This window comes from Carlito syrichta, unplaced genomic scaffold, assembly GCF_000164805.1.
Source record: "Carlito syrichta isolate Samal-C Ts95f unplaced genomic scaffold, Tarsius_syrichta-2.0.1 Scaffold315299, whole genome shotgun sequence".
NCBI classification, from domain to species: Eukaryota; Metazoa; Chordata; class Mammalia; order Primates; family Tarsiidae; genus Carlito; species Carlito syrichta.
In genome coordinates this window covers 63,204-73,147 of record NW_007259395.1, presented here as the reverse complement: position 1 = coordinate 73,147, position 9,944 = coordinate 63,204, and positions in this window count along the sequence as shown.

The window sequence follows — 9,944 nt, the reverse complement described above, 5'->3', positions numbered from 1 at the left end:
ATAGTGATTTTACTAATAATTGATCATTTTATCTCATTTCTAGTATTTATATCACTTTTTTGTTATGTAGCAATGACAAGCTTCTTTAGAACATTATTGAACAACAAATAGCAGTCTTTCTCTAGTCTTAATAGGAGTGCCACTAGTGCTTTAACAGTATTTGTATTATTTTCTGTTGCTAATTTTTGTTTGAACTTTTTTCTTTTTAGCTTTTATTTTTAAATTAAACTTTTTGTTTCGAGATACTTGTAGACTCACATGCAGTAGTAAGAAATAATGCAGATAAAATGAAAAAAAATAATGCAGAGAAATCCCATGTTCACCTAGTTTTCTCTTGTGGAACTATTGTACAGTATACAACCAGGAAATTGCACATACCTATACTTTACCAGTTTCACTTGTACTCTGTATTCAGATTTTACCAGTTTTAACCAGTTTTACTTATATTCATTTGTGCGTGTGTGTGTGTTCTGTCACATCTGTAGATTTGTGTGATCATCACCACAGTCAAGATATGGAATAGTTCCATCACAAAGATCTCTCTTGCCACCCTTTCATAGCCACAGTCATTCATTTTCCTCCCTGACCCCAGGTAACTGCTAAATTTTTCTCCTTCTCTATAACTTTGTCATTTCAAGAATGCTATATATAACTGGGCGTGGTAGCGCGTGCCTGTAGTTCCAGCTACTTGGAAGGCTGAAGCGGAAGGATTGCCGGAGCCCAGCAGGTCGAGGCTGTGGTGGCCAGGAGTGTACCACTGCACTCCAGTCTGGGCGACAGAGTGAGAATCCAACTGAAAAAAAAAAAAAAAAAAAAAAAAAAAAAGATTGCCATAGAAATGGAATCATAGTGCATCAGTTCCCAACCTTTTTGGCTTCAGGAACTGGTTTCATGGAAGACAGTTTTTCCATGGGCAGGAGGATGGTTTTGGGATGATTCAAATTTATTACTTTATTGTGTACTTTATTTCTGTTATTATTACATTGTAATATATGATGAAATAATTATACAACTCACCATAATCAGAATCAGTGGGAGCCCTGAGCTTGTTTTTCTGCAACTAGATGGTCCCATCTGGGAGTAATGGGAGAAAGTGACACCTGAAGTGTGTTGCTTATGTCCAGTCTACTCCGTAATCTTGTTTTGGTTGCTGTCACTGCAGAAAACCTTACTTCACAAAGATAGGATACTGGAAATGGAAGTAGGCTTTTCAGTGCTGATCTGACAAGAGGCGGAACTCAGTCAGTCAGTAATGCAGGCAAAGGGGAGCGACTGTAAATACAAATGAAGCTTTGCTTGTTCACCCACAACTCACCTGTCACGTGGCCTGGTTCCTAACAGGCCATGGACTGGTACTGGTCCATGGCCTGGGTGTTGGGGACCCCTGGATAGTGCACAAGACTTTAATATTGGCTTTTTTTTCATTCAGTGTAATTTCCTTGAAATTTATCTGTTTTGCTGCATGTATCAAAAGTTTGTTCCTTTTTATTGCTGAGTACTGTGCCTTGACTTGGGTACCACAACTTATTTGACCATTCATTTGTTAAAGGACAGCTGGGTTGTTTTCAGTTTGGCTATTATGAATAAAGCTACTATAAACATTCATGTGCAGGTTTTTGTGTAAATACAAATTTTCATTTCTCTGGTATAGATGCTCAAGAGTGAATATACCCTTTCCTTAGACTCACCTATTGTTAACATTTGTCCTATTTGATTTGTTATTGCCTCCTCTCTGTTTCTCTGTTTTTCCATACACAAGTATAAAAATGTTTATGCAGGGCAACCCCTTCGGGTCCCCTCCTACTGTGGGAGCTTTTCTGTCCTCTCAATAAATCCTACTTAAAAAAAATGTTTATGCAGGTACTTAAAAAAAATGTTTATGCAATGTTTATGTTGATGAGGTGTGTCTCTTCTCCTCTGGCAGACTCCCACTACTGCCAATCCCTTTCTTATAGTATTACAATAGTTGTTCCAGGTCCACTAATGAGTGAGAACATGTGATACTTGGTTCTTTGTTTCTGTGATAGATCACTCAGAATTATAGTCTCTAAGTCCATCCAAGTTGCTGCGAAGTTCATAATTTTGTCCTTTTTTATGGCTGCATAATATCCTATCGTGTATATGTACCACATTTTAAAAATTCAGTCTTCTTTTGATGGGCAGCACGGTTAGTTCCATGTTTTTGCTATTGTAAATAATGCTGCAATAAACATACATGTGCAGGTATCGATTTCATAGAGTGATTTGAGTTCCTCTGGGTATACTCCCAGTAAGGGGATTGCGGGGTTGTATGGGAGGTCGATTTTTAGAACTTTTAGGAATTGCCACACTGTTTTCCACAGAGGCTGTACTAGTTTACACTCCTACCAGCAGTGTAGAAGTGTTCCCTTTTCGCTGCATCCTCTCCAGCATCTGTTGTTTATTGATTTATTGATGATGGCCATCTTGACTGGAGTTAGGTGGTATCTCAGTGTGGTTTTAATTTACATTTCTTTGATGACTAGTGAGGCTGAGCATTTTTTCATGTATCTGTTGGCTATTCGTACGTCTTCTTTTGAGAAGTGTCTATTTGTACCTTTTGCCAACTTTGTAATGGGGTTATTTGTTTTTTTCTTTTCAGCATGTTTGAGTTCCTTGTAGATCTTAGATGTTAGGCCTCTGTCAGAAATGCAGTTGGCATATTTCTTTTCCCAGTCTGTTGGCTGTCTCCCCCCTCTCTCAATGGTTTCTTTGACTTTGCAGAAGCTTGTCAGTTTGATTATGTCCCACTTTTTTGTCTTATCTCGTATGGCATGGGCATTTGGGGTTTTGATCAGGAATTGGTTGCCAGTTCCAATTTCCATAAGGATGTCTCCTGCATTTTCTTTTTATTTTCTCATTCTTTTAAATTTTATTATTATTTTATTTTAAAGATGTGGGGTACAATTCAGGATTAGGTATACAGATATTCATTATGCTTGTACTCTTGTTGATGAAGTGTGCTCTCCCCTCCCCTGGCAGATTCCCACTACTGCCAATCCCGCCCCCACCCTCCCTTGGCAGTTTCCCACTACTGCCAGTTTTTTTGGTATAGTATTAGGATAGTCTCCTGCATTTTCTAAGGTTCTTGTAGTTTGAGGTTTTACGTTTAGGTCTTTGATCCATTTAGAGTTGATTTTTTTGTGTACGGCGATAGGTAGGTGTCTTGTTTTAATCTTCTGCGTGTGATCAGCTAGTTTTCCCAGCACCATTTACTGAATAGGTTCCTCTCTCCCCAGTGGAGGCTTTGTCGAAGATGAGTTGGTTGAGAAATTGAGGTTTTGCTTCTGGAATCTTTATCCTATTCCATTGGTCTTTATGTCTGTTCTTGTACCAATACCAGGCTGTTTTGATTATTGTAGCTTTATAATAAAACTTAAAGTCTGGGAGCATGATGCCTCCTGCTTTTTTTTTTTTTTTTTTTGCTGAGGATTGTTTTGGCTATTTGTGGTCATTTATGTTTCCAGATGAATTCCTGTATTGTCATTTCCATGTCTGAGAAGAATGCTGCTTGTAATTTAACAGGTATTGCGTTAAATCTGTAGATTGCCTTGGGTAGGATGGACGTCCTTTTTTTTTTTGAGCTGGAGTCTTACTCTGTTGCCCAGGCTGGAGTGCAGTGGCATGCTCCCAGCTATCGCAGCCTCCGGCAGTCCTTCTGCCTCAGCCTTCCAAGTAGCTGGAACTACAGGTGCATGCTATCGCACCCGGATGGTTTTTGATTTATTGTAGAGATGAGGTCTTGCCAAGTTGCCTAGGCTAGGCTCAGGCAATCCACTCTCTTTGGCCTCCCAAAGTGCTGAGATTACAGGCTGAGCCACCGAACCGGGCCTAGGATGGACATCTTAACAGTTGATTCTTCCTATCCATGAGCAAGGAATATTTTTCCATTTGTTTGTGTCACCTTTGATTTCTTTGAGCAATGCTTTGTAGATTTCGTTGTAAAGGTCTTTTACTTCTTTGGTTAGGAAGATGCCAAGGTATTTCATTTTTTTAATGACTATTGTGAATAGGATTGTGCTTTTTATTTGGGTTTCTGTTTGTTTATTGTTGGTATATAGGAATGCGACTGACATTTGCACATTTATTTTACACCCTGAGACTTTGCCAAAGTCCTTTATTAGTGCAAGAAGTTTTTTTTGACAGATTCTCTTGGGTTTTTGAGATAGAGAATCACATAGTTTGCAAAGAGGGAAAACTTCACTTCCTCTTTTCCTATTTGGATGCCCCTGATTTCCTTCTCTTGTCTGTTGTTCTAGCCAGGACTTCCAATATTGTGTTGAACAAGAGGAGTAAGAGTGGGCATCCTTGTTTTGTTCCAGTTTTCAGGGGAAATGGTTCCAATTTCTGTCTGTTTAGCAGTATGTTAGCTGTGGGTTTCTCGTAGATGGCTCTTATTATTTTGAGATATGTTCCATCTGTGCCTAGATGTTCGAGGGTTTTTATCAAGAAAGGATATTGGATTTTATCAAAAGCTTTTTCCACAGTTATAATCATGTGATTTTTGTCTTCACATCTGTTGATGTATTTTTTTTTTTTAAAGCAGGATTGACTGGGCTTGGTGGCTCAGCCGTAATCCCAGCACCCAGCACTTTGGAAGGCTTAGGTGAGTGGATTGCCTGAGCCCACGGGTTCGAGTCCAGCCTGGGCAACTTGGCAAGACCTTGTCTCTATAATAAATAAAAAATTAGCTGGGCATGGTAGCACGTGCCTGTAGTTCTGGCTACTTGGAAGGCTGAGGCAGAAGGATCGTTGGAGTCAATGGAATGAGACTCCAGTTCAAAAAAAAAAAGCAGGATTTATTGAGAGGATAGAAAAGCTCCCATAGTGGGAGGGGGTTGCCCTGTTGATGTATTTCATTATGTTTATGGTCTTACAGATGTTGAACCAACTCTGCATACGGGATGAAGCCTACTTGGTCACGGTGGATGATTTTTGAGATGTGTTGTTGGATCTGGTTTGCTAGAATCTTGTTGAGAATTTTAGCATCTATGTTCATCAAGGATTTTGGTCTGTAGTTCTCTTTCTTTTTTTGCGTCTCTACCCGGTTTGGGTAGCAATGTGATGTTAGCTTCATAAAATGACTTGGGGAGAGCTCCATCTTTCTTGATTGCCAGCAATACTTTCAATAGGATTGGTGTCAGCTTCTCCTTGTATGTTTTTTAAAGTTCTGCTGGAAAGCCACTGGTCTAGGGCTTTTCCTTGTAGATAGTTTTCTTATGACATAGTCAATTTCCTGGATTGTTATTGGTCTATTTTGGATCTCCATTTCTTCTTGTTTCAACTTGGGGAGGTTGTGTGATATCATAAAGTTTTTCATTTCATTTAGGTTTTCGAGTTTGTTTCCATACAGGTGTACATAGTAATCTCTGATAATCTTTTGTATTTCTTCAGGGTCAGTTGTGACTTCGTCTTTTACATTTCTGATTGTGTTTATTTGGGCGTTTTCTTGTTCAGTCTAGCTAGGAGTCCACCAATCTTGTTTATCCTTTCAAAACACCAGCTTTTGGTTTCATTAATTTTTTGCATTATATTTTTGTCTTTTATGTCCCATATTTGGACTTTCAATTTTGATGATCTGTATTCTTCTGCTGAAGTTAGTGCTTTGGTGGTCTTGCTTTTCTGGCTTCCTTAGGTGATTTGTTAGGCTGTTAATTTGTGCTCTTTCCATTTTCTTCATGTGTGTTTGTAGAAATATGAGTTCCCCTCTTAGTACTACTTTCATGGCATCCCAGAGATTTTGGTAATATGTTTTTTTGTTTTCATTTGTTTCCAGGTATCTTTTAATCTCTGTTTTGATTTCCATGTTGACCCAGGAGTTGATTAGCATCATGCTGTTTAGTGTCCCTGTCTTTGTGGGTTTTGGGGGAACTTTGTTGGTGTTTATATTTATTTTTATTCTACTGAGAAGGTGCATGGCAGAATTTCAATCTTATGGAATTTGTTTATACTTGATTTATGACCAAGGATGTGGTTGATCTTAGAGTAGGTTCCATGTGATGATGAGTAGAATGTATATTCTGTAGTTGTTGGGTGGAGTGTTCTGTAGGTATCAGTTAAGTCCATTTGGTAAAGCATCACATTGAGGTTCCAGATCTCCTTGTTGACATTTTGTCTTGATGATCTGTCTAGGGTTGTCAGTGGGGTGTTCAAATCCCCAGCTATGATATGTTAGAGTCAATATCTTTTTTTAATTTGCCTAGAAGCTGCTTTATGAAAGTTGGTGATCCTATGTTGGGTGCATATTTGTTTAGGATGAATATTTCTTGTTGATGGATTGAACCTTTTATCATTATGTAGTGACCTTCTGTATCTTTTAAAATTTTTGATAGCTTAAAGGGTATCTTGTCTTATATTAAGATTGTGACTTTCTTTTGTGTTCTGCTCACCTGAAATTTTGTTTCCTATCCTCTTACTTTGAGTCCGTGAGTGTTCTTTCTGTTGAGATGAGTCTCTTGGAGGCAATATATTGTTGCATCTTGATATTTTATCCAATTTACCTTTCTCTGTCTTTTCAATGGTGCTTTTAGTCCATTCACATTCAGGTTAATTATTGAGATATGAGAATTTATCCCTGTCATGAGGATCTTATAGAGTTTGTTGTTGTTGCTGCTGTTTGTTTATTTGTTTGTTGTCTTGATTTTGGGGTTGATTCATGTATGTTTTCAGTCTTTTCCCTGCATTCTTGGGAAGGATGTTGTCATTCTTTTTTCCCCTTCTTCTGTATTTAATACTTTGTTAAGTGTTTCTTGTAGTGCTGGTCTGGAAGCAGTGTAAACTCTTAGGGATTGATTGTCTGGGAAGGATTTTAATTCTCCATCACTGATGAAACTTAGCTTAGCAGGGTAATTCTTGGTTGAAATTGTTTATCTTTAAGGACTTTGAAGATTGGGCTCCAAGCTCTCCTAGCCTGAAGTGTTTCTGTAGATAAGTCTGGTATTTTAATTGGTCTTCCCCGGTAGGTAGTCTGACCTTTCTCTCTTGCTGCCTTTAGAATTTTTTTCTTTTATACCTACTTTGTGTAGGCAAATTACTATGTGTCTAGGAGTTGATCTTCTTATTTCTTGCCTTGCAGGCGTTCTCTGAATCTCTTGTGTTGATTCAGTGGTTCCCTGAATCTCTTGTCTGAATCGTTATGTCACTGATGAGATGAGGGAAGTTTACTTGAATAATTTCATGGAATGTTTGTTCCAGGGTGATCTCTGTCTCTCTGTCTTCCTCAGGTATTCCAATTAATCTTAGATTTGACCTCTTGAAATAATTACTCTCTTGGAGGTTTTGTTCTGTCTTTTTAAGCTTTTCTGTGTTTTTTTTTGGTTTGAGTTGGGGTCTCACTCTGTCGCCCAGACTGGAGTGCAGTGATCGCTCCCAGCCACCGCAGCCTCGACCTGCTGGGCTCCAGCAATCCTTCCGGCCTCAGTCTTCCAAGTAGCTGGAACTACAGGCGTGCGCTACCACGCCCGGGTAATTTTTGATTTATTGTAGAGATGAGGTCTCACCAAGTTGCCCAGGCAGGTCTCGAACCCTCAGGCTCAGGCAATCCACTCACCTCAGCCTCCCAAAGGCATGGGATTACAGGCTGAGCCACCAAGCCCGGCTTCTTTTCTGTGTTTTTGACAGTTTGATTTAGTTCCATTTTTTGGTCCTCAGTCACTGAGATTCTTTCTTCTGCTTGGTTAATTCTGCTTTCCATGCTTATCAGTTTGTTATTTATTCATTCACTGTATTCTTTATTGCTGTTATCTCGGTTATCAACTCCATTCTTTCCTCTCATTTCTCCTCAATTCTATTTATTCTCTCTATTAATATCTTGACATCTGGGTTTATGGGTTGAGACCAGTCATTCTGGGGACTCTTCATTGTTTGAGTAAAGTCTGTATTCTCAGTGGGTGACCTCCCAGGGGTCTGTGTGAGATTCATATTCTTCCTTTGGCTTTTCATCATTTGTGTATGTTTTCCTCCCCCGCCCCCTTTTTAACCTCTTCTTTACTTCTGTTCAGTGATGTTTTATTTCCATTTGCTCGATCTCCTATTCTTCCTTATATAGATCCTCTGGTTTTGTTCAATTCTGAAGCTGGACTGTGGGTGGGGGCCTGACTTTTTTTCAGTTTTGAGATTTAATTAAGGGGGGAACTGTGTTTCAGAAGCTATCTGCAGATCCCAGTATCCACTGACAGGTTTGGGCCCCCTGGAGCCCACTTTCTAGTGCCATACAATCTGTCCATGAGGTGGAGGTGTCTGTTTGCCCCCTGAAAGCAAAATGAGATAAGAAAAGGGAAAAGAGTGGAAAAAGGAAGGACGAAGATGAAAGGAAGGTGGAGAGAGAGAAGAAAAAGGCAGAAAACAGACAGGCATACCAACTAACAAATAATCAGAGAAACAAAGACAGAAAAAACAAAAAAGAAAAAAATAAGACAATTATACAGAGACCCCCCCCGTTGGTGTACTTTCCCTCAAAAATACCCATAACAACAACAACAAAAAAATAAAATAACAGAAACAAAGCAAGTACAAAAACATAAAAACAGGAAGAAGAGAAAAAGCAAAAACTAAAACCAAAAGCAAACAAGAAGAAAAAACTCGCTCTGTGGCCGTTTCTGTAACTTCAGGTTCCTGCTGCCACCTCCGCCTTAGGTTGTGGCTTTGGTCTCCAGCCTCTCCCCTCTGCTCTCAGCACAGGCTGATAGGGTTGCTTTCAGCATGGGTCAGATGCCCTATGGACTACTGTGGGAGGAGCATGGATCAGATCTGGACTCTACTCGCTGCTGCTACTGTCAAGTCTCCCACTCAGATCTGACGTGTTAGTGCCAGTTCTAGCTTGGGGGGGGTATCTGTCTCTCTGAGTTCGATGAGAGGATAACCTCTGGGTCCCAGAATGGAGGCTGGGTGGAGCTGGGTGGGACAATGCAGGTCTCCGCCAAGACCCAGGACTGAGAAGATGGTGCCTGTCAACACCAGTATTGGAGCTTTATTCTAGATTTCCATGACCTGTCTTCTCCATGGTTCCTCCTGCTCATGCCTGGTCTGCTGCTGCAGGTGTTGGCGTGGGCCGGGTGCCAGGTAGTGAGAGGCAGCTGTTTTCTGCTTCCTCCTCTCAAGAGAGCCCAATAATGGCAGATGATCCTGTACACCCAGGTCTCCAATCTCAAGGTGGTGATGGGTTGCAGTCACCTCTGGAGGAGAGCCCTGGGTGCATGAACCTAAGTCTCCCCTCATACGAACTTTCGCTCACATACTGGCACACCCACTCACACAGAGAGTCTTTATGGACACTTGCTTTTGTGTAGACTCTCACAGTCTGACCTGTTCGGTCGCCGTCTTGCCTGGAAGCCTAACAGACTGTTTTTAAGAAGGAAGCAAGCCAAGCTCGGTGCCTCATGCCTGCAATCCCAGCACTTTGGGAGTTGGAAGTGAGAGGATTACCAGGGGTTAGAGACCAGCCAGGGCAACTTGACAAGACCTCATCTCTAAAGTATATCCAAAAATTAGCAGGATGTGGTGTCGTGCATCTATAGTTCCAGCTACTTGGAAGGCTCTATAAATGTTTCTTAACTATTTGAGAGTAAAGCGCATATATCACTACCCCTAATACATTTGTATTTCCAAGAATAAGGATTTAAAAAAAAATTTAAGAGCTTAATTTAAGAACTTAGATTAAGAATTTAAATTTTTAAGAATTTAATCTAGCTGGACTCGGTGGCTCAGCCTGTAATCCCGTGCCTTTGGGAGGCTGAGATGAGTGGATTCCCTGAACCCACGGGTTCAAGACCCGCCTGGGCAACTTGGCGAGACCTCATCTTTACAATAAATAAAAAAATCAGCCAGGTGTGGTAGCACATGCCTGTAATCCCGGCTACTCGGAAGGCTGAGGGGGAAGGATCGCCGGAGCCCAGCAGGTCGAGGCTGCGGTGGCCGGGAGCGGCGAA